Here is a 6,958-nt window from a genome sequence, read left to right as displayed (position 1 = left end):
AGTTCCCTATAAATGTTGGAGATTAAACTCTTATGGGTGATACATTGGCAATATGTTCTCCCATGCAGTGGGCTTTCTTGTTGTTTTGTTTATGGTTTCCTTTGCTGTGCAGAAGCTTTTTATTTTGATGTAGTCCCATTTGTTTATATTCTCTTTAGTTTCCAATGCCCTAAGAGAAGTATCAGTGAAGAAATTGATTTGGCATGTCTGAGATTTTGTTGCCTTTGGATTCCGCTAGTATTTTTATGGTTTCCCGTCTTATATTTAAGTCCTTTATCCATTTTGAGTTTATTTTTGTGTATGGTGAAAGTTGGTGGTCTAGTTTCATTTTTTTGCATATATCTGTCCAATTTTCCCAACACCATTTGTTTAAGAGACTATATTGCCTCCACTGTATGTTCTTGCCTCCTTTGTCAAATATTAATTGAGCATATTTTTCAGGTCGATTTCTGGTTCGGGTTGATTGGTTTCTCTCTATTCTATTCCATTAATCTATATACCTGTTCTTGTGCCAGTACCAGGCAGTTTTGAGAACAGTGGCTTTGTAATACAGCTTGAGATCTGGTATTGAGATCCCACCTACTTTGTTCTTCCTTCTCAGGATTGCTGCAGCGATTCGGGGTCTGTTTTTATTCCAGATGAATTTTTGGAGAGTTCGTTCTAGATCTGTGAAATATGCCGTTGGTATTTTAATGGGAAGTGCATTGAATTTAGAGATTGCTTTGGGTAGTATGGACATTTTAATGATGTTCATTCTACCAATCCAAGAACATGGTATGTTCTTCCATCTGTTTATGTCTTCCTCTATCACTTTTTTCAACGTCCTGTAGTTTTCTGAGTAGAGGTCTTTTACCTCTTTAGTTAAATTTATTCCTAGGTATCATAATTTTCTTGGGTACGATGGTAAATGGAATTGCTTTTTTAGTCTCTCTTTCTATAGGTTCACTATTGGTGTATAGGCATGCCATCTATTTCTTGGCGTTAATTTTATATCCTGCTACTTTGCCAAATTCATTTATTAAGTCTAATAGAAGAAATAAAAGGCATCCAAATTGGAAAAGAAGAAGTAAAACTGTCCTTATTCACAGACGACATGCTATTGTACAATCAAAAACGCTAAGGACTCCATCAAAATACTATTATACTTAATAAATGAATTTGCAAAGTAGCAGGATACAAAATTAATGCCAATAAATCTATGGCATTTCTTTACACCAATAGATAGCTTACAGAAAGAGAGACTAAAAAAGCAATGCCATTTACTATCCCACCAAAAAAATTAAGGGAACTAGGAATAAACTTAACTAAGGAGGTAAAAGACCTAAACGTGGAAAACTACAGGTCATTGAAAACAGAGATAGAGGAAGACATAAACAGTTGGAAGAATATACCATCCTCATGGATTGGTAAAATCAACATCATGAAAATATCCATAATGCCCAGAGCAATCTATAAATTCTATGCAATTTCCATTACAATACCAACGGCATATTTCACAGACCTAGAACGAACTCTCCAAAAATTCTTCTGGAATAAAAAAAGACCCCGAATAGCTGCTGCGTTCCTGAGAAAGAAGAACAAAGTAGGAGGGATCTCAATACCAGATATCAATCTGTATTACAAAGCCACTGTTCTCAAAACTGCCTGGTACTGGCACAAAAACAGACATATAGATAAATGGAATAGAATAAAAAACCCAGAAATCGACCCGAACCAATATGCTCAATTAATATTTGACAAAGGAGGCAAGGACATACAATGGAGTCAAGACAGTCTCTTGAATAAATGGTGTTGGGAAAATTGGACAGATACTTGCAAAAGAAATAAATGGAACTAGACCACCAACTTACACCATACACAAAAATAAACCCCAAATGGATAAAGGACTTAAATGTAAGACAGAAAACCATAAAAATACTAGCGGAATCCAAAGACAACAAAATCTTAGACATATGCCGAAGCAATTTCTTTACCGATACAGCTCCTAGGGCATTGGAAACTAAAGAGAAAATAAACAAATGGGACGACATCAAAATAAAAAGCTTCTGCACAGCAAAAGGAACCACCAACAAAACAACAAGAAAGCCCATTGCACGGGAGAACATATTTGCCAATGTTATCACCCATAAGGGTTTTAATCTCCAACATTTATAGGGAACTCATACTACTTAACAAAAGAAAGATAAACAATCCAATCAAGAATGGGCAAAGAACCTAAATAGACACTTTTCAAAAGAGGACATTCAGAAAGCCAAGAGACATGTGAAAACATGCTCAAAGTCACTAATCATCAGAAAGAGGCAAATCAAAACACCAATGAGGTACCATCTCACACCTGTCAGAATGGCTATCATCAACAAATCAACAAAGGACAAGTGCTGGAGAGGATGGGGAGAAAAAGGAACACTCGTGCCCTGCTGGTGGGAATGCAGACTGGTGCAGCCACTATGGAAGACAGTATGGAGTTTCCTCAAAAAGTTAAAAATGGAACTCCCATTTGACCCTGTGATCCCACTTCTGGAATATATCCCAAGAAGCCAGAAACACCAATCAGAAAGGATATTTGCACTCCTATGTTCATAGCAGCACAATTGACCATAGCTAAGATCTGGAAACAGCCTAGGTGGCCATCAGAAGATGAGTGGATTAAAAAACTGTGGTACAGCTAAACAATGGAATACTACACTGCAGGAAAAAAGAAGGAATTCTTGCCATTTGCCACAGCATGGATGGAACTGGAGAGCATTATGCTAAGTGAAATAAGCCAGTCAGAGAAAGATAAATACCACATGATCTCACTCATTTATGGATAATGAAGAACATTATAAACTGATGAACAAAAATAAATACAGAGGCAGAGCAGCATCGAACAGACTGTCAAACTACAGCGGGAAGGACAGGGAGAGTTGGGTGGGGAATGGGTAAGAGATCAACCAAAGGACTTACATGCATGCATATAAGCGTAACCAATGGACACAAGACACTGGGAGGTTGTGGAGGCCGGGAAAAGTCAAGGGGGAAAAAAGGACACATATGTGATGCTCTTTGTAATACATTAAGCAATAAAACAAAATTTTTTTTAAAGAAACCTATACTTGGGAAATTATAAGAAAATGAAGAAAGAAATGGAAGAAGATACAAATATGAAATCCCCACTGATTTTTACAGGAAGTTGCTATGCCGCTGCCTCTTCCCAGGTCTGGTGCTCTGGAATGAGGAGCCCAGTGAGGTATTCAGACACCTCATTCCTCAGGGGCTACCTTTGCAACTGAAATATTCCCGAAGGTTCTTTACTGCCACACAAGGGTGTGTGGGGCCAGCCCTTTTCAGGTCTCTTTCCTACCACCCTGGGTTTGGCTTTGTCTCTAACCCTTGGTTATAAGGCGTATGTCCAACTAGTCTTCCTTTGATTGTTCAGGTTGCTTCTTCTATAATTTAGCTGTCATTCACCTTTGGTCCTGGGAGGAGATGCGTGTACCTTCCACCTACTCCTAGCCATCATGCATCCCCTACCATCTGTGTATCTTCTGTGGTGAGGTGACTGTCCAGGTCTCATGCCCATTTTAAATTTTTTTTTAATTTTCTATATATTGAGGATTAAGAGGTGTTTTTTTAATGTATTTGGATACTGGTCTTTGCCATATCCTGTCTTGAAAACACTTTCCCAGAATCTGTGGCTCATGTGCAAATCGGTGAGAAGACTCATGGCCATGAAAATGTCCTCCTCTGAACTTTCTACTGCTCCCCCATCATCAGAGACTTTAACATTTTAAAAACTAAATAGTGTACTTTATTCCATAGATGAGTGATACATGGATAATATTGAACATATGACATTAATATTATTAGAATTATCAAAATCATACATGCATGACACACAAAAAATCAACTCAAGGAGTAGATAGATTTGGAAGTCCCACCCCAGAGGTGACTTGACCATCACTTGTGGACTAGTGTGTATATCTCACTTCTGCCCCTCTCATGTCTGTCACAGGCAGAGTCATAGGCACATATGTATGCTGCCAGGGTTCAGGAAATTTGGAGAAGGCTGTGCGTAGATTAAATGGGAGTCCAGAGACAAAATATAATTTTGAAAGGCATATGGGGGTCAGAGGAGCCTAGTTTAAAGGAAACTAAGATCTCCTCGTCTCAGGACCCCATGCTTTTTATTAACACAAATTGTCCTGAGGCTAGGCAGAGATATTCACTTCAAAAGGTCAGGGTTCCATATACAGAGTTCATTGTCATATTGGGGAGAATTAGCCTACAGCTGTTCAGGAGTTTGGCCCGTAGGAGGCAATAACATGTACATTAAGATGCCCTGAGTTGTCTGGCAGCAAATGATCAATGTAATGTATCCTATTCAGGTTTGGGGAAATGCCATCAGCCATTCCCAGATTCAGCCCTGCTGTCATGCTGGAATTGGCTTCCGGCATGTCTGCCTGTTGAAATCAGATGTAAGGGTTTTAGTGGGTGGAATCCTCAATGCAGACAGTTGGTCCATGTGTCTCATGTGAGAGGACCCCTGAAGTCTTCATCTGTTGACACGTAGAGACCCCTGCACCGAATTGAGCACCTGCTCAGCTTCCCTTGTCCACGTGGACCAAGATTGGTGGTCCCATCCCCTCTCCATAGACCTCAGAGCTTTTCTGAATTCCGCCTATTTCATCAATGCTCTGACGGGGAGTCTCAAGAACACATCTCTGAACAAATTGTGCAACAATTTCTGTGGGGGAACCACGCAGGGGGAACCCTGCCAGTGCAGGTGTGCCCCTGGGGGACTTTGGCAGGTCCTGCACACTGTTCTCCCAGAGGAGGGGCTTTCCCCTTCCTCCCCAGGGCATCTGCTGGGGTCTCTGCTGCCTCACTTTGTCCCCAGGCTGGTTCCCAACACCCCAGAAGCCTGAACGGGCTGGTGGGGCATCTCTGGCATGTAGAGGCCTGTGCACTGCCTCTCATGTTGGAAGTGCATGTGCTTGCCCTTTGTCCCTTTAGAAAACACCAAACTTTGAGAGTTTTCTGCACCACAGGGCTGACACACCTGGGCATAGTGTTGTGTGGAATGCTTTCCAGCTTGTGATATGTCTTCCCAGATTTCTGTATTTTTCTAGTTGTTTTGGGCACAGGAAGAGACAGCCATTGCCTGACTGGCTTCTGGCCCTGGGGTCACACTTAGCGCAGTGGTCTCTACCCTGAGGTGATGCACATGCTTACTGAAAGGGCTTTCTTTTCTCTATCTAATCTCTAATCCATCTATGAATTCCCTTTCAATAGCAAAAATGTTATTTCAGATTAAAACAGATAAACATGTGAGCTGACACAAAGAGCTCTTATTGTGAAATTCCTTTTCTCAGGAATAGGTAGGGGCAGAGACAGGAATCAGATCAGGGGCAGGAGGAGTGGGGAGTGAGTTCTGTTGCTGCAGGGTCTCCTTTTGGGATGATGGGACATCCTGAAACACACAGTGGTGATGCTCACACAGCATCATGACTGTCCTTCATGCCCAGGAATTTAAAAATATGAACAATAACATTTAAAATATGAACAGTAACCATTTGCAATATATTTATTTATTACTTACAATGGATTATACAATGGGAAAATTAAGACTAAAAACATAAATAAGAAATTAATAAAAGAAGATCCCAAATAAAAAAAATAGAAACATACCCCAAATCATACAATTGAGAACAAATAAACTAAATAAATAAAAAATAAAAAAGAAATTATCAAGAAACTGTGATGATGAAAGACGGTTTTCCCTTGGGATAGGGCGAACACATTTAAAAAGCGGGGCTCCAGGGAGGGTTCTTCATCCACTGGTGGTGCGTCCTCGGTTTCTTCTGGGGCCGACCCTGACTTGCCTGACTGGGCTGGTGCTGGAGTGGGGAGAGGAGAGAAGATCACCCATGTGCCTGTATTTCCATCTGTCGCCCAAAGACAGAACACTGGGCACATTTCAGGACCCACCACAGGATGTGCTCCCCACCCGCAGTCCAACAGATAGGTGGTCTGAGGCCGGTCTTTGCTACTGGCCAGGCTCTGGGGGTTCTCTGGAAACAATCCCTCCCCAGAAACTCGCCTGCACTCCCCCACCCATTTCTTCCCTACTCCCCCACCCCGCCACCTCCTCACCCTTCTGCTCTGCCTCATTGGGCTCTGCCTCATTGGGCTCTGCCTCATTGGGCTCTCCCTCGATGGGCTCCAGGTCTTCCCTCCTGGTGTTGATCATTGCCATTCTGGTGTTGGGACTGAGCGGCTTCGGGGTTAGAGATTTGCGGATCCTGAGCTGCTCCGGTGGAGGAGTCCTCCTCGATCCACCCATGGGCCCTGGGTCCCCAGGACCCCCGGTGGCCACACTCTCTTCAGGCCTCTCCTGGCCCTCGGTGCTGTGGCCCACCGTCCAATCAAGGGGCCAGGGGTCTTCCTCCACCACCAGATGCTCCACATTGACCTGGGAGTAGCTCTGCAAAGACAGTGACCAGCAGCTGGTCAGGAGGCCTCAAGCCTGGCCCCAGTCCCTGCTGCTGCTTCTGCCCCCTGGACCTTTTGCTCCTGGATCAGGCCCAGCCCTGTGTCTGCACAGACCTCCACCCAGGGGAAATGAGAGTCACCTCCAGGGCCCAGGATAGACCTCGGGCAGAGGGCGCCGCTCACACTCCACGTCCACCCAGCCAGCCTTGACCTGGGGTGCAAACATGACTGGTCCTGACCCCCCAACCCAACCTGTTCCTATTCCAGGCAGGCCCTCCCCACCCACACACACACACACACACACACACACAAGGAGAGACAGGTCTGCTCAGGTGGGATCAGAGTGGTGGTCTGCTCTGAAAAAAAACTGCCCTAAGCCTCTCTGTGTTACTATCGCATCCCTCCGGGAAAAGGGACACAGGTGTCGTCTGGCTGTCCCCGGATCCAGCGCGGGCACGTCTAACACACTCTCATCGGTGCCTCT

The sequence above is a fragment of the Myotis lucifugus genome, unplaced genomic scaffold (assembly GCF_000147115.1).
Source record: "Myotis lucifugus unplaced genomic scaffold, Myoluc2.0 scaffold_398, whole genome shotgun sequence".
NCBI classification, from domain to species: Eukaryota; Metazoa; Chordata; class Mammalia; order Chiroptera; family Vespertilionidae; genus Myotis; species Myotis lucifugus.
Note: the sequence above shows the minus strand (reverse complement) of the source record.